Source organism: Cherax quadricarinatus, chromosome 17 (genome assembly GCF_038502225.1).
Source record: "Cherax quadricarinatus isolate ZL_2023a chromosome 17, ASM3850222v1, whole genome shotgun sequence".
Classification (NCBI taxonomy): Eukaryota; Metazoa; Arthropoda; class Malacostraca; order Decapoda; family Parastacidae; genus Cherax; species Cherax quadricarinatus.
This window is the reverse complement of record NC_091308.1, coordinates 21,068,482-21,093,800: the sequence shown is the minus strand read 5'-3', so window position 1 is coordinate 21,093,800 and position 25,319 is coordinate 21,068,482. Positions and strand designations below refer to the sequence as shown.

At 38.7% G+C, this 25,319-nt stretch overlaps 1 long non-coding RNA gene across 1 annotated transcript in view; it reads right to left on the bottom strand.

Moving 5' to 3' along the window:
- Positions 1 to 920: 920 nt before the first annotated feature.
- The window catches only part of LOC138852816 (uncharacterized), a 38,478-nt gene continuing 14,079 nt past the window's right edge, over positions 921 to 25,319 (bottom strand). Inside the window, exon 2 of the long non-coding RNA XR_011392097.1 lies at positions 921 to 2,130. This is a non-coding gene — a long non-coding RNA (uncharacterized lncRNA). The remainder of the gene's footprint in view (positions 2,131 to 25,319) is intronic.

The window sequence follows — 25,319 nt, the reverse complement described above, 5'->3', positions numbered from 1 at the left end:
GATTGTGTCCGTGGGCAAGAGCATGGGTCTTGTAGTCGACAATGACGACATCGAGGAACTGGTTGAGGATCACAAGAAGGAACTGACAATGGATGAACTCGCTGAACTCCAGAATGAGCAGCATAAGGTGCTCACTGAGGAGCAGTCATCAGAGGAAGAAGAAAAGAAGGAGATTAAAAGTGATGTGATAAAAACAGTCATAGAAAAATGGAATGAATGCCAGGATTTCTTTGAGAAGAACCACCCTGACAAAACTGTAATGAACAGTGTTGAACATGATGAATGATAATGTCATCTCTCATTTCCGTAACGTTTTGATGCGAAGGAAAAGACAAGTCACATTAGATCGGTTTATGGTGAAGTTTGGTCCTCCATTCTAAATGAGAGAAAACACCTGAAGGAGAACGCCCCTCCATCGCGGAGGCGAACTCTCATTCAAAACAGTAACCTCCTCCCCACTTGTCTTCCTCCTCACTTCTTCACACCAGAAGTCAACTCATGTATGGTTAGATTTCTTGGTTGTTTATATTTTTTTCTCTGTTATTTAAGGGTTTTCTCTATTAAACTGTGCATTGCTTTGTATAATTAAGGATTTTTCAAACTTTACTTTTTCTATGCTTAAAACTCTTAAAAAACTGTTTACAGTGAACAATTTGTAGGGGTCTAGAACAGACTCGTGAAATGTTAGTTTTCTCTGTTGTTCAAGGTTTTCTCAATGTCATTTTCAAGTTCAAGGTTACTCTAAATTTTATTGTTTTCACATCAACTGTTTCCTAAGCTGCCTTCCCAGAAGGGTACAGACATTATGTTCCAATGATTAACTTGGTAGGAGTGATAACTGATAAATCCTAAGGGTTTCTTCGGCACACTGAATTAATTCACAGATCTAGCACAAGGGCTATATTGTAATACAGTACGTCTCCAAAGTAAAACAGTTTATATTATACATCTAATATGTACATGTCCAACAAATCTAACACAATATAGATGATGGAATGAGACATTAAATGCTCTTGAACACTCATAATATAATGAAAAAATTACATTCTATAAACCATTACATATAAGGATTTACAGAATCCTAAATCAATATGGAACACTGTATGATCATAAGGCATATGGGCAGGAAATTTGAACCAATTGAGATAATACTGAAATACTGTCTAAAAGCCAGTTTTAAAAAAATATTAAAAAGGCCTCCTTGATTTATAAGAGCCATTAGCAATAGTTCCTGCAATGCTATAAACAACATACATGTATTTGGAGAAAAAGACCATATTAGTGAAGGGGTAATCTGTGATTTAGATTGAATTTACATTTTAAATTAGACAATACAGTACACTACTTAAAAAGCTGACTGCAAATGTCTACACATTTCTTTAAAAAAAATATTAGCTATTCAGAATCTACAGTTTTATTTAGAATGCAACTAAATAAAGTGAGCTAAATGAGCATGACTGCTATACTTCTAAATTTATCAAGTGAGGAAACTGAGCATGAGCATGAATGCTAAATAATTCTACCGAAAGTGCACTACATATACACTTCGACTGTTTAATCATAGTAAATTTGTTTACAGCTTTTTGAAGGGTACTTGTAAATCCAACAGCTTGCAGATTATAAAGGCTATTAACACAAGTCATTTATAGTAGTGGATAACAGAATTAGTGCAAAAATATTTGTTACAGTAAAACTTTAATTTAAGAGACCTCAATTTAAATGAATTCAGTTTTAACAAAAAACCCACTGTTTGGACAAAGTCTAGCAATAAAGGAAATATCTGTTATTGTTATGGTTCACTGGGTAAATTTATTTTGGATTGAACAGATGAGGTCCGTTGTTTCCAGAAATGTGTTATCGTTATATGAAAAAATAATTATTCGGATTTAACAGACAAACGGAATTACCGAACACTTTTTGCCCCCATTAGTCCAGTAAATTGAGTTTTCACTGTACATCATTTTATCACTGCTTCACAGAGGAGATATAGGTACTGTATATATATTTCTTTGATCAATTTTTGTGCTTTATAGTGTGTGCATGTGACATCTCTTTGCTGACAGTGCCATGCTGCCAGTCAGCTCATTGCCAACCTGCAGATGATGATCCAGTTGTTCTCCCAAGCATCTCCTAAAAATATAATAATGCCTGACACTTATTTTGTTGTGAAATTTCACAATAAAAATTCATAAGTTATTTGGTTCAACAGTTTCATTGGATACAAACTGAAAAAATGTGTAACTAGTGATTAGATCATTTCCTTTCCTCCTGGAAATGCTGATAAACATTTCCTATACACAAATTCTAAAACAATCCCAATGCTTGATACTTATGCTGTGGAATGTTAATTAAGAGTAAGCATAACATATCACCTATTTATCATTAATATGGATAAACTGAGGTGTGTGTGTTAAGATACTAGCAGCAATCTAAAGTGTAATTGACAGCCTACAGAGCATAAATGATTGATTGATTACAAATTAAAATCTTATCTTTGAGTGATAAGGTTTGCTCACTAAAGAAGAATAACCCTGGTCTCTTGCCAAATTTAATCCTGGTTATTTTCTAAGTCCTAAGATACACAAATAACCCGCACATAGAAGAAAAGAGCTTACGACGTTTCGGTCCGACTTGGACCATTTACAAACTCACACTAACAAGAAGTAGAGCAAGACGGGTATATATAGGCGGGAAGTGGTAGTGGAAGTAGTAGTAGTAGTAGTAGTAGAAGTAATAGTAGTAGCGGTAGAAGTAGTAGCAGAGGTGGAAGGAAGTAGTAGTGGGGAAGTAAGGAGGAGCAGCCAGTCAAATACTAAGAGAGGGGAGCACTGCAAGGGAGCTAGGTGCCCACAGAGGGAGAGCGAGAACACAGAGGTGATGGGGGAGGGGGGGTAAATAATAAAATACATAATGAAGGAACAGAAACAAGGGAGAGGAAAGACAACCCAGAAGAGAAAAAGGAAAGAGGAAAGGGGAAGAGGGAGAAGAAGAAATAGGAGGAATCGGGTTAAGTCATGGGTGTTCTGAAGTTTGGAGCATTTTACAATGTAGTGGGAGAGGAAGGCATCTACAGAGACAAAACCAGGACTAAGATTCATACAAGTAAAGTTGTGTATAAGGGAAGATTCAACCAGACAGCGAGTGTTAAAGATGGAAGTAGGGAAGACAGTCTGAGCAGAAGACCAGTCAATAGGATGGCTGTGATCTCTGACGTGACAGAAAAGAGTATTGTTAGTGTCGGCAAGCCTAACACTATTTTTGTGCTCCCTAAGTCTGTCAGAAAGAGATCGGCCAGTTTCTCCAAAGTATTGAAGAGGACAGGAGGAGCAAGAAATAGAGTAGACACCAGGAACATCAGTAGAGGGAGGAGAGGTATGAACGAGATTGGTGCGAAGTGTGTTAGTCTGGCGGAAAATAAGCTTGATGTCCACCTCTCAGATACCAGTTTTTCCTTTTCCGTTTACCGTAAACCTATGCACAGTGGCATGTACATTCACTACTTTTCCTATCATGCTTCCCCTGTCAAGAGAAGTGTTCTTATCTCCCTCTTTCTCCGTGCCCTCTGCATCTGTGTTCCTCAGTTCCTTCCAGCAAAAATTTCCACTCTTCATAATTCATTTTCCCATTTTGGCTACCCTTCCCATTTCATAGACTCTGCCCTCTCACGTGCTAAACGTAATTTCTTCTCTCCCAAACTCTCTACTCCTGGGAACTCTTCCGTCCTCTGCCTTCCCTACATTTCCGGTCTTTCTAATCTCAACAACTCTCTCCATTCCTTAGACATCAAGCTTACTTTCTGCCAGACTAACACTCTTTGCACTAATCTTGTTCATACCTCTCCTCCCTCCACTGATGTCCCTGGTGTCTACTCTATTTCTTGCTCCTCCTGTCCTCTTCAATACTTTGGAGAAACTGGCCGATCTCTTTCTGACAGACTTAGGGAGCACATAAATAGTGTTAGGCTTGCCGACACTAACAATGCTCTTTTCTGTTACGTCAGAGATCACAGCCATCCTATTGACTGGTCTTCTGCTAAAACTGTCTTCCCTACTTCCAACTTTAACAGTTGCCATCTGGTCAAATCCTCCCTTATACACAACCTTCTTTGTATGAATCTTAGTCCCGGTTTCATTTCTGTAGATGCCTTCCTCTCCCACTACATTGTAAAATGCTCCAAACTTCAGAATACCCGTGACTTAACCTGATTCCTCCTATTTCTTCTTCTCCCTCTTCCCCTTTCCTCTTTCCTTTTTCTCTTCTGGGTTGTCTTTCTTGCCTCTGCCTTGTTTCTGTTCCTTCATTATTTATTTTATTATTTACCCCCCCCCCCACACCTCTGTGTTCTCACTCTCCCTCTGTGGGCACCTAGCTCCCTTGCAGTGCTCCCCTCTCTTAGTATTTGACTGGCTGCTCCTCCTTACTTCCCCACTACTACTTCCTTCCACCTCCGCTACGACTTCTACCACCACTGCTACTACTACTTCCACCACCACTTCCCGCCTATATATACCCATCCTGCTCTACTTCTCATTAGTGTGACTTTGTAAATGGTCCAAGTCGGACCAAAACGTCGTCGTAAGCTCCTCTCTTCTATGTGCGGGTTATCTGTGTATCGTTCCAGTCACGTTATTATGCCTTTTTTGTTATTTAAGTCCTAAGAAATGCCCCTTCAACCAAAAAGGAGTTCACAGAGAGTTATAAAGCTTTTCTATGAATGTACTTATTTTTATATACATGTACAGTAATCCCCACTTATACAGCAGATTAGGTTCCAGGCTACCGCCGTAAAGCGGAAATCGTCCTTTTTTTCCCACATATAAATGCTAGATAACAAGTTTACACTAACATATATTAAGTTACCAATAGAACTAGGCATTAAAAACAATAAAAAGGTAAAATACGCATACAGTATACTCAGTACTAACCTTAAAATATGTACACTGGAACCTCGGCTTACGAATATAATCCATTCCGTGGACTTGTTCGTATCCTGATTTGTTTGTATGCTGGGTCAATTTTCCTCATTTAAATTAATTGAAATGCAATTCGTTCCAGTTGATTTCCTGCTCTCAGGAGGCATGACGAAATAACCCTGTCAACTCTATGGCTTATTTGTCTGTCACAATTCATATAATATGACATAAATAATACAAATAACATAGAAATCTGACATATACTCTAGAATTAATAAAATATGTCATTACATGGACGGTGGAGGGAGGAGGATTGTGGTTGCGCATATCCCGTGAGGAGTTCACACTTTTTTTAAGAACTGCTATGTACAATTTTTATGTTTATCTCACTACACTATGTACCTAGTCTGTGATTATCAATGATTTCTTGCTTTAATTCAATGCAAATCATCCTCTTTTTCTTCTAGGCACTGTCCTTTCCACTTGCTTTCTTAGGACCCATGGTTAGAAGAAAGAAATCTGGCGAATTAACTGCACGAAACGTAAGGAAATCACGAGAATTCCTTGCACTGTGAGGGTAGTTCCATAAGCACATGTGCACTGGTGAGCATTGTTTTGAAACACTGCTATGTGGTGTTGGTGTTGTCAAACTAAATTATACGCAGTGCGTACATAGTATAATTGCTATTACAGTGGAACCTCTACTTGCGAGTTTAATCCGTTCCATGACCTTGCTCGCGACTGGATTTGCTCATTTGCAGAGTCAATTTTCCTCATTTAAATTAATTGAAATGCAATTAATCCATTCCAATGGAATTCTGTGCTTCAATAATTTCGCTAATATCAAATCTACGGCTCAATAAGGAAGTTCACAGCTGACCTAGAGACTGTTGACTGGCCTACAGAATTCTCCAAGGCCAATGGTACTGATGACTGGACAGACATTTTTCTTAACAAATTACTTAGACTATACAACAAACATTGTCCTATAAAAACGAAACAGATCACAAACAAACGGCTTGGTTGCCCATAGCTAACCAGCACCATTCTGAAATCCATTGATAAGAAACACCAATATGAAAAGCAATATAAACACAAAGATATTCTTAAACACTATTCATCAGTCCTCACCAAAGTAATAAAGAAAGCCAAACAACTATACTACTCCAGTAGATTCACTGACACAAGAGGAGATAACCCACAAACTGAAAAAAAACAACAATATTGTCCTAACTAAACCTAATGAAACACCACTGCAACCCACTGACACAGCAAACAAGATAAACGACTTCTTCTCAACCATAGGTTCTAATCTCGCCAATAAAATCCCACGTACCAATGCCCGTGCCGGGGACTACCTAGATGGGAATTTCCCAAATTCCTTCTATCTTGCTCCAACTGAGCCCACCGAAGTCACCGAGATTATAAAGTCACTTAAAAGTAACTCAGGGAATCTGTCTCATGTCCCACCATTATTGTACAAGAGAGCGGCCCATGTCCTCTCGCATACTATCTCATTACTTTTTAACAAGTCACAAGAAACTAGCACCTTCCCGAAACTACTCAAGACGGCAAGGGTTACACCAATACATAAAGGTGGTGACCCTACAGATTTAAACAACTATAGGCCAATATCAAACTTACCATTGCTATCCAAAATCTTTGAGAAACTCGTGCACAGGAGACTACAGTATATTCATTTACAACGACACAAAACATACTCAACCCCTGCCAATTTGGATTCAGGAAAAATAAAAGCACTAACGATGCAATCATAAAAATGCTAGATCTGCTTTACACAGCACTGGAAAATAAGGAATATCCACTAGGAATTTTTATTGACCTAAGAAAAGCTTTTGACACAGTAGACCACAGCATCCTACTCCACAAACTTGACCATTATGGTATAAGAGGCCATGCGCTTGCATATTTCAAATCTTACCTTACTAATAGGTATCAGTATGTCACCATTAAAGACACAGCATCAACAACACAGCCACTTGATACTGGAGTTCCGCAGGGAAGTGTCCTTGGACCCATGCTCTTCCTCATGTACATCAATGATCTTCCAAACGTATCTCAACACCTGAACCCCATTCTCTTTGCTGACGACACGACTTATGTCATCTCTCACCCTAATCTTGCCACCCTCAACACCATTGTTAATGAGGAGCTGATCAAAATATCGACTTGGATGACAGCCAATAAACTTACACTTAACGCTGACAAAACCTACTACATTATGTTTGGTAGCAGAGCAGGAGATGCGCAAATTAACATTAAGATTGACAACACTCTAATTGCCAGGCATAATGAGGGCAAATTCCTAGGCCTATACCTCGACAACAACCTGAACTTCAGCACCCATATCCAACACATAACCAAAAAAGTATCCAAAACGGTTGGGATCCTCTCCAAGATACGATACTACGTGCCACAAACTGCCCTTCTCACACTATACCATTCACTTATATATCCATACCTCACCTATGCTATCTGTGCTTGGGGTTCAACTGCAGCAACACACCTAAAGCCAATAATAACCCAACAAAAAGCCGCAGTAAGAATAATCACTAAATCCCATCCCTGGCAACACACCCCCCCACTCTTCATAGATCTAAACTTACTCCCTGTTCAGTACATCCACACTTACTACTGTGCAATCTACATCTACAGGACCTTAAATTCCAATATTAACCTTGACCTAAAACGCTTTCTTGATAGTTGTGACAGAACCCACAAGCACAACACCAGACACAAATATCTCTATGACATTCCCCGTGTCCAACTAAACCTTTACAAAAATTCAATGCATGTCAAAGGCCCTAAAATCTGGAACACCCTACCTGAAAATTCTAAAACTGCAGACACATTCATCACCTTCAAAACTACCATCAGAAAACATCTTATCTCCCTGATACACCCTGTCAACTAATTATACGAATACCACCTGGTGGTTCACACTTACACTCACTCACCCATTTGACCATAAACAGAAATATCAATCTCAATCTCAAAATAATGAATCTTAACTAGTCATAAGTTGGCCTGTGATACTCCAATACTGAAACTATGTATAGTGCCAAAACAAAAGCATTCACATTGCTAAACTCACAAACTAGTATTTAGTCACTTAGCCATAATACCAACTTACCTGATAATTTTGTAATATTTTAAACTTAAGACTTAATCTAAGTCTGCCCAAAATGCCTAGCCATGCTAGGTGTTCTAGTGGTACACTCTGTAATTATTATTTTACTACATGTAAACCACACAATAACCAAATTCTGTAAACTCAGCATTGTAATCCTTATAGAGAATAAACTTTGAATTGAATTGAATCTCACTTCATCTAATATGGCATAATAAACAATATAAATAATACAAATTATGTAATTCATGTAGTGGTATGGGCGGTGTCGGTGGTGGACGAGAGTTTGTCTGGAGACTGGACAAAACACTTCTTGAATAATTTCGCTAATATCATCTTTATGGCTCATTTATGTATCACAGTTCATCTAATATGACATAATAAACAGCATAAATAACACAGAAACCTGATATATACTCTAGAATTAACAAAATACGTATGTCATTATATATGTGTCGGCGGCGGCGGCTGACGAGTGTTTGTCTGAAGACATAACAAAATACTTACTGAATATTTTGCTAATATCATCTATATGGCTTATTTATCTATCACAGTTCATCTAATATGACATAATAAACAATATAAATAACATAGAAACCTGATATATACTCTAGAATGAATAAAATATGTCATTTTATATGTGGCGGCGGCCGACAAGTGTTTGTCTGGAGACGGAACAAAATACTTCTTGAATATTTCGCTATCATCAACTCTACGGCTTAGGTATTTATTTATCACAGTTCATCTAATATGACATAACAAACAATGTAAATAACATAGAAACCTGATATATGCTCTAGAATGAATAAAATACAGTGGACCCCGCCGTGACTTTCGTGAAATCCGACTTTCGGCAAAATTTAGCTTCGTGGCTCGTGATTGGACTCGTGATTCGGCAACCTTCTGGTATGCGTCTGCCCGTCAGCGAGCACACAAAGCCAGTCTCCCACACTATTCACACTCAGTGTGCCATTGTTAACCAGCATGTGACCATCACCCCACGGTTTCATACAGCACATTTCATAATAATTCATTGTTTTTTGTGCTTGCAACTGCTAAATAAGCCACCATGGGCCCGAAGAAAGCTCCTAGTGCCAGCCCTTTGGTAAAGAACGTGAGAAACATGATAGAATTCAAGAAAAAACTCATAGCAAAGTACTAAAGTAGAGGAGGAAGAGAGAGGGGAGAATGTGCCTTCTGCAGTGATTCAGTGATTCTACAGTATGTATGATACTAAAGCAGCAGGTATCGATAAAGGCTATAGCTCCAGCCAGCGATAAAGTGTAGAATTAACAGTGTAGCAAGTAAGTTAAGCGAGTAAGCAATAGAAAAAGAACATGAGAGTAACTCTCCAATGTCAGTGGATGTGTATAGGACCGATGAACATACATCGCCCTGCTATCTTCCACCACCCTAAACCTCTGCCAACATCTCCTTCATCAAACTAACTAATTAAACTAACATCTCCTCCAAGGTAAGTGTAAATATAAAAGTGTAAGTATAAAAGTAAATATAAGTGTAAATATAAAAGGACACCAATGGAAATATGTCACTCTTGAATTTTTTTTGGGTTATCCTGGGTACTTTACACATATGCTGCTATGTGTGATAATCTATGTATGTAACTGTATTTGTGTATACCTGAATAAACTTATTTATAAATTAAAATGTAAATATTTCTTATTTATAAATTACATACATTGTTTAAGTGTGAGGGTGGTGGTGGCCAAAGCCTCCACCGCCACCAACACGGCTTCTCTCAGTGGCGGCCCTTAAACCCAACAACAACACTTTACTCCTCTCATACATTATGACATATTTTATTCATTCTATGTTATTAATATTGTTTATAATGTCATATTAGATGAATTGTGATAGATAAGTAAGCCGTAGAGATATTAGCGTCATATTGAAGCATAATAAACTCCCCTTCCTCTTGCCTCCTACACCAACAAGAATCAATAAAGGTTAAGTGTGATGTTAAATGTTCATTTATCCATTTTATTAGTGCTTTATATTTATTTGCCATTGTTTTCTGTATGTAAATCTATATTTAATCTTTAAAAAAATTATTTTTTTTGTTCATACTTTTGACTGTCTGAAACGGATTGAGTTTCTGTTATCTCTTATGGGGAAAATAGATTCGCCAATCGTGAATTTCACCAGCCGGCAGACTCTCTGGAACAGATTAATCACGAAACTCGGGGGTCCACTGTATGTCATTATATATGTGGCGGCAGCGGCCGATGAGAGTTTGTCTGGAGACAGGACAAAATACCTTTTGAATATTTAGCTATCATCAACTCTACGGCTTATTTATCTATCACAGTTCATCTAATATGAAATAATAAACAATATAAATAACACAGAAACCTGATATATACTCTAGAATGAATAAAATATGCCATTATGTAACAGGTGGAGGCAGCCACAACTGCTCCCTCTATGCTGTGGTAAACACTGCCATCTAGTGACGGCCTTTTGAAGCCGTCTATTATCATAATTATTATGTAGTACATTATTATTATATATGTATTATTAACCCCTTGACTGTCGCAACCCCCAATCCTGAAATGTCTCCTGGTGTCACAAAATTACCCCCCCCCCCCCCCAAAAAAAAAAATTCTTATGAAATGATAAGAGAATCTTTTCCCGATTGTAAAGACACCAAAAAAAAAAAAAAAACGAAATTTGATGGAAAACTGATGGAATTACGCTCTCGCGAAGTTAGCAACCTTGGCGGTATTTACAAATTGGCGATTTTGCCCAATTTGAGCCCTATTTTCGGCTAATTCCATTGTTCCAGTTGACCAAACTCACAGCTATTTCTTCAGAACTCCATTTTTTCTATCAATTGAGTACAAGAAACTGCCCATTTACCGATTTCAACTACCCAATAACGTGGTCAGAAATTTGCAATTTGGCCAATTTCACGAAAATTAAAAAATATGACAATTTCAAAATAAGGTCCAGAATGAACAATGCAGACATTCCTGGCTCTAGAATATCATTTTCTTTGTTCATCAGTCATGTCTCCAGGCCCCTCTGATATTACTCTTGCTTCCTATTTTGAAATTTTATTCAAACAAAAAATAGATTTACTGTTATGCAGACTACTGCAATATTGTAATAGTTGTACAAATAATGTCAACCCATTCATGACTGCATATTAGAATGGCTAGTTGGACATTTATTGGACAATGACATCATTTGTTTACTTTTGAACATCGGCAAAAATCAAACATTTCCCCTACTTTGAGCTCCATTTCCAGGTTTTTTTTATAGTAAAACCAACCAAAATCATGTCTATTTTTATAATGTGTTTTTCATTCTATCAAATGAGACCAAGAAAACGAGAATACAGTAAGGCCCCGCTTTACAGCATTTCGCCTTATGGCATTCTGCTAATACGGTGATGTCAAATTATGACCAAAATTTGCTATATGGCAAGCGGTCTTTCAAATACGGCGCCCCCCACCTGGTTTGTTTACATTTTCCGTGACCTCATCTATTATGTCAGGAAACTTTCCAAAATTTCAAGTGTTTTAAAGTTACTGCATATTTTATATGTACTCTGATAATTATACTTAAGTGTACCTGTACTTAAATATACTTACACACTGTGCTGGTGTACAGGTACACATTAAAATCGCTAAGTCTCTCTCTACTCGTGACGCCAATACTGCGTAATAATAACCACTCTTTGGCACACTAAATGTCTTATTTTACATCAACATAGGCATTTTCATTAATCCATCTATGACATTTTCCTCAAAATTATATATGAAACCCATTACATAGCATATAAACATGATACATACACTCACAGAATAAAAATTGACGTAAATATGAGATTTGTTTACCAAGCAGCTGTGTAGGTAGTGTCGGAAGAATTACGTTTTCTCTAGTCAAACTGGGGGATAACTGTAGAAAAATATTCTTTTTGTATGCCTTTACTCTATATATAGCAATTCACGACCCTTGTGGGTTTAGTGCTTTTTATAATAAATAATAATAATATTATTATTATTATTATTATTAATATTATTATCTTCAGTCACTCTAAAAATGGTGTGTTGCTGTTTGTTTATTCTGAACTAACTTGTACAACTTGTACACAATGTAAGAGTATTTGTATTGTGAGGTAATTATTATAATAAAAATAGTGAGGTAAATGTTTTACAAACTCTTACAAATGGATGTGAATGAACTAAAAGTAGACACATATTAATACGCATTTATTTCGCCTGACCAAGTGATCTCCACTACCTGTTCAGTTTGCTTTCTTACATCGTCTCAACTCTGTATCTTGTTTACTCTTTCGTTAACTAGTTGGCTCTCATAGCTGGTAGGTGTAGCCCAGGCGGGCTACACCTACCGGCTACCTACACTGACTTCCTACAAATAAATACTACTCACCTCTCTTCCTATATTAAGACTACACATATTTTAAGGTAAATAATGAGTGTACTGTATGTGTATTTTACCTCTCTGGGATGTTTTAAATATCGTATATTAAGTATGAGACAGGGAGCCAGGGCTACCTACACATGGGCTACCTGCACCTGACTTCCTACAAATAAGTACTACTCACCTCTCTCCCTACATTAAGATTACAAATACTTTAAGATAAGTAATGAGTTTACTGTGAATGTATTTTACTTTGTGTGTTTTTAACCCCTTCAGGGTCCAAGGCCAAAATCTGAAGTGGTGCTCCAGTGTCCAAGAAATTTTGAGAGAAAAAAAAAAAAAAAAAAAATTTCTTACAGAATTAACCCTTTGACTGTCGCGGCCGTATATATACGTCTTACGAGGTACCGTGTTTGATGTATATATACTCATAAATTCTAGCGGCTTCAAATCAAGCAGGAGAAAGCTGGTAGGCCCACATGTGAGAGAATGGGTCTGTGTGGTCAGTGTGCACCATATAAAAAAAATCCTGGAGCACGCAGTGCATAATGAGAAAAAAAAACTCCAACCGTTTTTCTTAATTAAAATGCCGACTTTGTGGTCTATTTTCATTTAGTATTTATTGTTGTATTCTAGTTTTCTTGGTCTCATTTGATAGAATGGAAAACATATTATAGAAATAGAGGTGATTTTGATTGATTTTTCTATAAAAAGAACCTAGAAATGGAGCTCAAAGTTGGGGAAATGTTTGATTTTTGCCAATGTTCAAAAGTAAACAAATGAAAAATGAAGCAATATTTCCCAGGAGAAATAATGTAAATCCAATTAATCCGTTCCAGACACCCAAAAATATTAACAAAAAATACATTTTATAGAGAATAACTATAGTTTTACATACAGAAAACAATGAGAAATAAATATGACTAATGAAATGGATAAACAAACATTTAACATCACTTTTACCTTTACTGAAGATTGTTGTTCCTGTATGGAAGGCAGCAAGGAGGAGAGAGGGGGGAGGAGAGGTTACGGTTTGGAAGGGGAATCCCCGTCCATAAGGAATTCAAGTATCAATGTCCTATTCGCGGTTACTTCCCTTCTTTGTATTTCACTGGCACTAGGACCAGCTTGAGAGTCACTGTACCCCTGTCGCACAAAAAACTGCCAAGAGAGGTCTGCTTCTGGTGCCTCGTTAAGATCTGCCTAAGATGGGACAAGGCATTGCCATTGGACATGTTACAGACACAACTTGCAACAGCTTTGTTAGGGTGATATTTCTCCACAAAACTTTGCAACTCACTCTACTTTGCACACATGTCTTTAATCACTGAAGAAGGCACATTCTCCCCTCTCTCTTCCTCCACCTCTTAAGCAATTTCCTCAGCTGCAGTCTGTTGCTGTTCCAGTTGAAGGTCTTGCAGCTCTTCAGTGGTTACCTCTTCCCTGTGGTCATCACCAACTCTTCCACATCCTGGCCACTCACATCCGATCCCGTGGACTTCCCGAAACACAAAATAGATTCCACAACAGTTGCACTCAATAAACAAGCACAAAAAAAAAAATTGGATTACAGTGGACCCCCGCATACCGTTGGCCTTACATAACGTTAAATCCACATACCGATACGTTTTATCGCTAAGATTTTGCCTCGCATACCGCTAAAAATCCGCTCAACGCTGCTCGTCCGAGACGCGTCTAATGTGTGGCCTTAGCCACCCTCACATGTTCCGCCAGTGGCATTGTTTACCAGCCAGCCTCCGCGGTAACATCCAAGCATACAATCGGAATATTTCGTATTATTACAGTGTTTTTGGTGATTTTATCTGCAAAATAAATGACCATGGGCCCCAAGAAAGCTTCTAGTGCCAACCCTACAGGAATAAGGGTGAGAATTACTATAGAGATGAAGAAAGAGATCATTGATAAGCATGAAAGTGGAGTGCGTGTCTCCGAGCTGGCCAGGTTGTATAATAAACCCCAGTCAACCATCGCTACTATTGTGGGCAACAAAAAGGCAATCAAGGAAGCTGTTCTTGCCAAAGGTTCAACTGTGTTTTCGAAACAGATCGCAAGTGATGGAAGATGTTGAGAGACTCTTATTGGTGTGGATAAATGAAAAACAGATAGCAGGAGATAGCATCTCTCAAGTGATCATAAGTGAAAAGGCTAGGAAGTTGCATCAGGATTTAATTAAAAAAATGCCTGCAACTAGTGATGATGTGAGTGAATTTAAGGCCAGCAAAGGTTGGTTTGAGAGATTTAAGAAGCATAGTGGCATACATAGTGTGATAAGGCATGGTGAGGCTGCCAGTTCGGACCACAAAGCAGCTGAAAAATATGTGCAGGAATTCAAGGAGTACATAGAAAGTGAAGGACTGAAACCTGAACAAGTGTTTAATTGTGATGAAATAGGCCTGTTTTGGAAGAAAATGCCAAGCAGGACCTACATTACTGAGGAGGAAAAGGCACTCCCAGAACATAAGCCTATGAAAGACAGGCTTACTCTGTTGATGTGTTCCAATGCTACTGGTGATTGCAAAGTGAAGCCTTTATTAGTGTATCACTCAGAAACTCCCAGAGCATTCAGACAAAAGAATATCCTCAAGGCTAATTTGTGTGTGCTGTGGAGGGCAAACAGTAAGGCATGGGTCACTAGGGACTTTTTCTATGACTGGTTACACCATGCATTTGCCCCCAATGTGAAAGATTACCTAACTGAAAATAAATTAGACCTTAAGTGCCTCCTGGTGTTAGACAATGCCCCTGGTCATCCTACAGACATGGCAGAGCGACTTTATGGAGACATGAAGTTCATTAAGGTGAAGTTTTTGCCTCCTAATACCACTCCTCTCCTGCAGCCCATGGACCAGCAGGTTATTGCCAACTTCAAAAAACTGTACACAAAAGCTCTGTTTGAAAGGTGCTTTGTAGTGACCTCAGAAACTCAACTGACTCTAAGAGAGTTTTGGAGAGATCACTTTAATATCCTCAATTGTGTAAACCTTATAGGAAAGGCTTGGGAGGGAGTGACTAAGAGGACCTTGAACTCTGCTTGGAAGAAACTGTGGCCAGAATGTGTAGACAAAAGGGATTTTGAAGGATTTGAGGCTAACCCTGAGAGGAGTATGCCAGTTGAGGAATCAATTGTGGCATTGGGGAAGTCCTTGGGGTTGGAGGTTAGTGGGGATGATGTAGAAGAGTTGGTGGAGGAGGACAATGAAGAACTAACCACTGATGAGCTGATAGATCAACTTCAACAGCAAGAGGCCAGACCTGAGGAAACTGGTTCGGAGGAGGGGAGAGAGAAATTGAAGAAGTTGTCTACTACAAATATTAAGGAAATCTGTGCAATGTGGCTGAAAGTGCAAACCTTTATGGATGAAAATCACCCTCACACAGCTATTGCAAGCCGTGCTGGTGACTATTACACTGACAATGTTGTGAAACACTTTAGGGAAGTCATAAAGGAACGAGAGGTACAGGCCACTATGGACAGATATGTTGTGCGACAGAAGTCCAGTGACTCTGAAGCTGGTCCTAGTGGCATTAAAAGAAGAAGGGAAGTAACCCCAGAAAAGGACTTGACACCAAGTCTTAATGGAAGGGGATTCCCCTTCTAAACATTAAGACTCTCTCCTCCTCCCATCCCATCAATCATCACCAGATCTTCAATAAAGGTAAGTGTCATGTAATTGTGCATGCCTTTTTCAGTTTGTGTGTATTAAAATTAATATTTCATGTGGTAAAAATATTTTTTTTTCATACTTTGGGGTGTCTTGCACGGATTAATTTGATTTCCATTATTTCTTATGGGGAAAATTCATCCGCATAACGATAATTTCGCATAACAATGAGCTCTCATGCACGGATTAATATCGTTATGCGGGGGTCCACTGTATTACGAAATGTTTTGGATGAACGTGCGAGGTGATTGATGCTCACTCAACGACAAACAAAGGCAGACTGAGTCACGAACGCATGGGATGCTTTGTGTGGGCGTTTGAGTGGCCAAGGGCAGGCAGATGTGTTTGGTATGGACCATTTTGAACTCTATGAAAACCGAGCAGATGTATGAAAACGAAAAAAGTCATCGAAAACCGAATCCTACGAAAACTGGGGCACATGAAAACTGAGGTTCCACTGTACAAAGGTGAAAATCCTATACGTATATAAAAATGAGTAGTATTGTACTGTATGCATACATGATAACATACTGTACAGTATATGTTAAATAAAATATTTTTTATCATACATATTTTCGCCTGTAGAACGAAGAATAAGACTACTGTATTTGCACTAGTAACCAAAGAAGGGTTAATAACCCAGGATAACCCAAGCATAGCAATGTGATATATTTCTTTTAGGGTGCTTTTTATATCCTACCCAAGATGCAACCCACAACACTCTACTGTCTCCTAGGTCTCTCTTCTATTGTTAAGCAACAGTAGCAGCAGGCATTAGAAGACTTGCCCATATGCCCTGCTTTGCCCAGAGATTGACTCCAAGTTCTCTCAGTTATGAGCCGAGCATGGTACCAATGTGTTACGAGGTAGCTGTTACTCTTCCTTTCCTCCCTCCTCACTCCCATTTTTTTTTCATAGAACTGTCTAGCCATCTCACCTGCACCAAATATATAGTACTGTACCATATTTTATTTAGAGGAATCATGTAAGTACAGGATATGGTTGTTTCTAACTCACTGGCAGTTTCCCACCAAGGCATGGTGACCTTAAAAAAAAAAAAAAAAAAAAAAAAAAAAAAAAAAAAAAAAAAAAAAAAAAAAAAAAAAAAAAAAACTGTCTTTCCAGAAGGGCATCAAAGTTCAAAGTTGACTATGAATCATGGCCTCCACCCTTTCCCAAACATTGTATATATTTACCAGATTCCAAAATTCAAGTCAGTTTCCTTGTATGCCTTCAAAATTGTTCTAATGCTCACACTAAAAAACCACATTTAATCCCATAGACCATTTATATTACCACCACTCACGTCTAAAATACAGTATGTTCACTAAATGCCCAAGTCAGTACCACTCAACATTTTGCAACACCCTCTATCCAATTCTTCCTTGGATTCTCCCTGCACCTCAATCCAGCTATCCCTGATCTATACAGATTATATACTGTTTTTAAGTTTTATTTTATTTTTCCTAATTTTCAATCCTAATGATATGTCATATTTTTAAATGCCTATACTTCTCTGAATAATTAGTGACTTTCCAAGTAGCTTGGACATACAGCAGGCATGTGTGAATGTGTTAGAAGTGAGTGGAGACAAATGGTTTTTTGGACTAACGAGTTGGTGTGTGAGAGGGGTAATATTTTGTGTAGAGATTCAGGAAAACCAGTTAGCCAGACTTAAGTCCTGGATGTAGGAAATACAATGCCTGCACTCTTTATAAAGGAGGCTTTGGAATTTTGCTGTTTAGAGGGATAACTAAACTGCCATATCTTTGCACCTCTGGTAAGACAATTATAGTGTGAATGATGGTTAAAGTGTATCTTTTTCGGGTCACCCTGCCTCGGTGGGAGACAGCCAACACATTAAAAAAAAATTATGCTAACTTTTTCTCTCTTACTACTCTCTTTACCTCATCAATCCACCAATCACTCTACTTCCCTCCCACACCCACATTCCTGTAACCACAAACTTCTGCTGAACACTCTAACACTACATTCTTCAATCTACCCCATACCTCTTCAACCTCACTGTCTACTCTCACTAGCCCATCTTTCTTCCAACAGTTGTTTATATCTTACCCTAACTGGCTCCTCCTCTAGTTTATAAACCTTCACCTCTCTCTTGCAGATTCCATTCTGGTTGTATCCCATCTACATTTTACTCTCACTGTAGCTACAACTAAAAATGCTATGATATATCTGTGGCCCCTCTACAAACATGCACATCCTGAAGTCTACCCATCAGTCTTTTATCTACAAATACCTAGTCCAACAAACTAATATCATTATGCCCTATATCATATCTTGTATACTTGTTTTTTCTCTTAAAATATATATTACCTATTACCAAACCCCTTTCTATACAAAGTTCAATCAAAGCCCCCCCTCCCCCCATTATCATTAACCTCTGGCACCCAAACTTACCTACCACACCCTCTCTGTTTCTCCCACTTTAGTATTTAGGTTCCCTACTACAATTACTCTCTCACTTGCTTCAAAAGTTCCTAAACACTCACTAAACATTTCCCAAAATCTCCTACTTCTCCAGTTGCATACACACATTGTGACCCACTTTTTACATCTGACCCTTATTTTAATCCACACAATCCTTGAATTTACATTCCGTCTTCTCCTTCCATAACTCATCTTCAACATTGTTACCCCTTCCCTAGCTCTAACACTCTCAGATACTTCTGACTTAATCCCATTTATTTCTCCCCAATGAAACTCTCTTACCCTTCAGTTTTGATTTCCTTACAACTAGGACATCCAACTTCTGTCTACTATTGATAACACTGGTAATCATCTCTTTCTTTTCATCTGAACTACATCCATGCACATTCAAACATCCCAGCTTTATAGTTTTTCTTTACCAAACAGTAGGGCCCCACTTATACAGCAGGTTAGGTTCCAGGCTACTACCGGAAAAGCAGAATGCTATTTTTCCACTTATAAATGCATATAAATGCCAGACAACAAGTTTACACTAACTTATATTAAGTTAGTAATAGAATCAGGCATTAAAAAACAATAAAAAGTAAAATACATACACAGTACGTTCATTACTTACCTTAAAATATTTGTAGTCTTAATCTAGGGCAAAAGGTGAGTAGTACTCATTAGTAGGAAGTCAGGTGTTGGTAGCCCTGCCTCCCCGTCCCAAACTTAATATACGATATTTAAAGCAGCCCAGAGGGATAAAATACACATACAGTACACTCGTTATTTACCTTAAAATATGTGTAGTCTTAATGTAGGATGAGGAGTAGTATTTATTTGTAAGAAGTCGGGTGTAGGTAGTCGATAGATGTAGCCCACCTGGGCTACACCTACTTACATAGCTATATGATATTTAATGTGGCCCAGAGCTGTTCACTGAGTTTAATCGTTTCTAACAACTACCTTTAGATGCCATCATTAACGAAGGGAGAAGTAATGATAATAATTCATGGCGAGAATTGTAAACAAAAGAAGAATGTGAAGGGGAGCGACTGGGCCAAACAGATTCATACATGTTTTCTCTGGTGCTGGACCAGAGAAAACGTAATGATTTCCCTCCAAAGCATATAAACATAGCATGTTTATATGTTATGTAACGTGTTTCTTATATAATTTTGAAGAAAATATCATACATGGATTAATGAAAATGTCTATACATGTATTAACATAATATAGAGACATTTAATGTGCTCAAGAGTAATTATCATTACGTATTAGTATTACACTATGGCGTTAAGACTAGAGGGACACTCTTAGTGATTTTTATGTGTACCTGCATGCCAGCACAGTGTGTAAGTATATTTAGGTACAGGTACACATAAATACGTATAATTATCAGAGTGCATATAAAATATGCAATAACTTTAAAACACTTGAAATTTTGGAAAGTTTCCAGACATAACAGAGAGATGTGCTCATGGAGAATGTAAACAAACTGGGTGGGACGCGCTGTATTAGAAAGACGGGGAGCCGTATAGCGAGTTTTGGTCATAATTTGAAATCGCCCTACTGTATTTACCATTTCCCACCAAGGAAACACAACATCAATACCTGCATTGTCAGAACTGTGCATACATCATACTGCAAATGACCCTTTGAACTGCAGTATTCCAACCCCTCCTTCAAAGTGCAAGTACTGTACCTCTCACCTTCAAGACTCAAGTCCAACTATAACCAATTTTCCTGAATCCCATCATAAATGTTACCTTGCTGACACCCCAGAGAATGTCAAGACATAAAAATCATTTATTTCCATTCACTTCACTCTAGCACACTCATACAAGCCTACTGGATACTCAAACCCCTAGTACTCAAAACCTCCTTTACTTGTCCCACCGACCCTTTCTGCAACAACCCCTACCCCTCCCCTCTCCTGTCTCCTGTTAACACAACAAACAGCTCATTACCCTTATCTAAGTATTGCTCACTTATATGCTTTTAATGTAAATTCGTGAGTCACACATTCCAATTTATTTCTAAAGCCATCTTATTCCTCTGGAAAGCTAGTTGCTGTCTTTTCCCTAACTCTTTCAACAATTCTGCCATATAATGACCTCAACAGACTTATTCTCCTGCAACTCTTACCTGTCCCATTCTCCCCCTTATACAAAGGACTACTATTTTTTTTATTTTACAATGAACAAGATGCTCCGGTGTGGACAGTGCCCCCCTCCCCCCTTCCAATTCTGATTGGCTAAATTTTGGAAAGAGATAAAAAGAGATAAATGGTACTTCAGCCTCCAAGATGCTGGGTAAATTTTCAAGACTTATTTTGGGGAAAAAAAAAAATGTCTTTGACACTGTAAAATACGGTATATACATGCTCTCTGTGTGAGATGCTTCCAAATTCCTGCTTCTAATGCAACCAAAGCAGTTAATATTACTAAGAAAATGACTAAGTTTGAGCAGCTGTTTCACATTTTAATTGTAGTAATAGGCAGTTCAATGAGAAACTAAATTAAACAAGCTCCAAGCTGGCCAGCAGCATGTTTTACAACCTATCTGCTGGTTAGGCCATGGCTGCCAATGAACCCACTGTGAAACCAGCTATTACAGATTACATGAAAAACATGTCCGGTTGACAAATGTGACCAACAAGCGGGTTTGTTGATTGAGAGTTTCAAGTGGTACATAAACCCAAAATAAATCTTGTATATATTGGAATGCTGAATTTCAACAATATGTACTAAGTCAAGACTAGGAACAGACCAATGTACGTATACTGACTTTTCTGTCATCAAACATAATACGGAAATACCAAGTCATGAAACCATACACCACTACCACAGTACTGATGACCAAATACCATCTTGTTTGAGGCATGGTAATCACTTTCCAACAGTATTTCTTGCTACCAACAAGAAGAAATGGGATCATCAGAAATGTCATCTCTCTTCCCACATTTAAGATGATGATCTCAGTACAGACACAGTGGATCCCCGGTATTCGATATTAATCCGTCCCTGAGAGCTCATCGAATACCGAAAATATCGAAAAGCGAATCAATTTTCCTCATAAGAAATAATGGAAATCAAATTAATTAATCCGTGCAAGACACCCAAAAGTATGAAAAAAAAAATTTTTACTACATGAAATATTAAGTTCAATGCAATAGAATAATTACAATAACAACAATAACAATAGAATAATTGACACTTACCTTTAATGAAGATCTGGTGATGATTGATGGGATGGGAGGAGAGGAGAGGTGTTAGTGTTTAGAAGGGGAATCCCCTTCCATTAGGACTTGAGGTAGCAAGTCCTTTTCCGGGGTTACTTCCCTTCTTCTTTTAATGCCACTAGGACCAGCTTGAGAGTCACTGAACTTCTGTTGCACAACATATCTGTCCATAGAGACCTGTACCTTTCGTTCCTTTATGACTTTCCTAAAGTGGTTCACAACAATGTCAGTGTACAGGTTGCCAACACGGCTTGCAGTAGCTGTGTTAGGGTGATTTTCATCAAAAAAGGTTTGCACTTCAAGCCACTTTGCACACATTTCCTTAACCCTTTCAGGGTCCGTCCCGTAGATCTACGGCTTCACGTTGAGCGTCCAAACCGTAGATCTATGCCAAAATTCTAGCGCCGTCAAATTTAGCATGAAAGCGCTCATAGGCCTACATGTGAGAGAACGGGTCTGCGTGGTGGGTGTGCGCCATAAACAAAAAATCTAGGCGCCCGCATAGCATTGTGGGAACGCCGGCTCAGTTACCCTTGTTCACCATGCTCTCACTCCCCGGAAAATTGGGACTCTCCTCTTCCTATCTGATAGTTCTGACACTGATGGAAGTGGAAATGAAGACGAATTCTACGGCTTTGATCAGTTAGTGACCGAAAAGAATGACCAGGATATCGATAATAGTGCAGAAAACCCTGATAATCCTCAACCTTCTACCTCTGGTGTGGGCACTCGTGACTCACGGTCGGTTGTTCCTCAACGCAAGAGAAAGCTAATATTTTCGCGTGGCCAGGCCTCTGACTTCAGTAATGATGATGATAGTGACGTGGATTGTGATTTTATTGCGCTCGACGATCATTCGAGTAGTGATAGTGAGGAATCATATTCACCAGTGAAGCGTCGGTATGTTCGCCGCCGCATGCGCTCGGGTAGTGTACCCTATGTTGTGCCCAGGGGACGGAGTACATCCCGGAGTACATCCCGTGGCCCTACACCACTTTTAGGTAGTGATAGTGAGGATGATGTGGCTACACTTGGCATGGATAGACCACAGGCATCAGTGGATGGTGGTAGTGGTGATGGTAGTGGCACCGCCATGCGTGACTCACCAGCCCACGCTGGGACCCACGCTGCTGACTCGTCAGTTCAAGGACAAAGCGGAGCGTCAGCCACCAGCCCACCACAACCACAACCACCCGCACAACCAGCCTACGATGTCCAGTATCCACCAGCAAACCGTATGTGGGATTGGCAGCAAAATCCCAATTTTGTTCCCAAGCCTCACCACTTTGATGACTCTCAAAGTGGAATTCTACCTACTTGTCCCCTTGGAACCACGGCCAATGAACTGGAATTCTTTGAATTATTCTTTGACCAGCCATTGATGGAAACTATTGTCAGGGAAAGTAATAAGTATTTTGAGTACACCATGGCAAATACGATCATATCACCACAGTCAAGACTACACAGGTGGAAAGAGACGACTGTTGCAGAAACGTATTTGCTTTTTGCAACAATAATGCTTATGCCTCATGTCTATAAGCATAATATAAAAGCATACTGGTCCACAGATCGGCTAATTTCTACCCCGGTCTTCAGTGAAATCATCCCAGTGAACAGGTTTATCTTACTGTTACATATGTTGCACTTCTCTGACAAAACCAGGCCTGACAGAAGTGACAGGTTATACAAGATTAGAAATGTTTTCATGTATCTCAAACAAAAGTTCAGCATATACTTTTATCCATTCAAGAATCTTGTAATTGACGAGTCTTTGATTTTGTTCAAAGGTAGACTGTCATTCAAGCAGTATATACCAAGCAAGAGGAAACGCTTTGGTATAAAACTGTTTGTACTCTGTGACTGACAGTGGCCTGGTGTTGGATATTGTTGTATACACGGGAAGTGTTTACTGCCAATGACATCATGGCATTACGGTGGCATGACAAACGAGATGTCACATTGTTGACAACCATTCACCATAATGAAATGCAAGACAGTGGCAAAGTTGATCGAGTGACTAATGAACGTATTCGAAAACCAGTGACAGTGATTGATTATACACAAAACATGCGCTTGGTTGACAAATGTGACATGCAGATTGGTTTTGTTGACTGTTCGTAAGAGTTACAAGTGGTACATGAAACTTTTCTTCCATCTCATGGACATTTCTATGCTCAATGCATATAATATGTACCAAATAAAGACTGGCAACAGACCACCGTATGGTGAATTTTGTTTGTCTGTTGTCAGACAACTCATAATGAAGTACCAGGTAAGAACACCTGCTATACAACAAGGTCCTCGAATTACTCAGGATATACCCAAGCGTTTGAGGAGGGAAGGTGATCATTTCATAATACAGCTTCCTTCAACTCAGAAGAAATTTGCTCAGAAGAGATGCATCGTCTGTGCACAAACAAAACGACGGCAACAAAGATGCAAAGACACTCGGTTTATGTGTGAGGAATGTAAGGTGCCTCTGTGCATGGTGCCTTGTTTCAAGGAGTTCCACAAGCTCCAGCAGTTCTAAAACCATGTCCAGTGATTGTAAATATGTAAATATATGATAGAACATTAGTATTATACAAGATTTGTGCATGTTTATTGTAATAAACAACAGTGGTAAACAATAATATGATAATAACTTTAGTGCGGTTATTGTGTTCAATACAGTGAGTTTATATATATACATTATATACAGTATTGGTCTCTCAGGCCCCAAATGTTAGTAGGAAAAGAAAAGAAAAAACTTAAAAAAAACGCTAAATAATGTAATGCGCGTATGTGGAATTCGTCGGTTGCCGCCACCACATCATTTTTGACAAACTTCTTGGCACTGTATCTCGGTAAGTACTGATCAGAATATTTTTTTTTTTGTCTTATTACCTTCACAAAAATATGCTCTTTAATTCTGTAAGAAATTTTTTTTTTTTTTTTCAAAATTTCTTGGACACTGGAGCACCACTTCAGATTTTGGCCTTGGACCCTGAAGGGGTTAATCTTTGAAGTAGGCAACTTCTTCAATTTCTCTATCCCCTCCTCCGAAGCAGTTTCCTCAGGTGTGGCCTCTTGCTGTTGATGATCTAGCAGCTCATCAGTGGTTAGTTCTTCATTGTCCTCCTCCACCAACTCTTCCACATCCTCCCCACTAACCTCCAACCCCAAGGACTTCCCCAATGCCACAATGGATTCCTCAACTGGCATAGGATTCTCAGGGTTAGCCTCAAATCCTTCAAAATCCCTTTTGTCTACACATTCTGGCCACAGTTTCTTCCAAGCAGAGTTCAAGGTCCTCTTAGTCACTCCCTCCCAAGTCATACCTATAAGGTTTATACAATTGAGGATATTAAAGTGATCCTTCCAAAACTCAAACTTGACCTTAATGAAGCTCATGTCCCCAGAAATTTGCTCTGCCAAGTCTGTAGGATGACCAGGGGCACTGTCTAATACCAGGAGGCACTTAAGGTCTAATTTATTTTCAATTA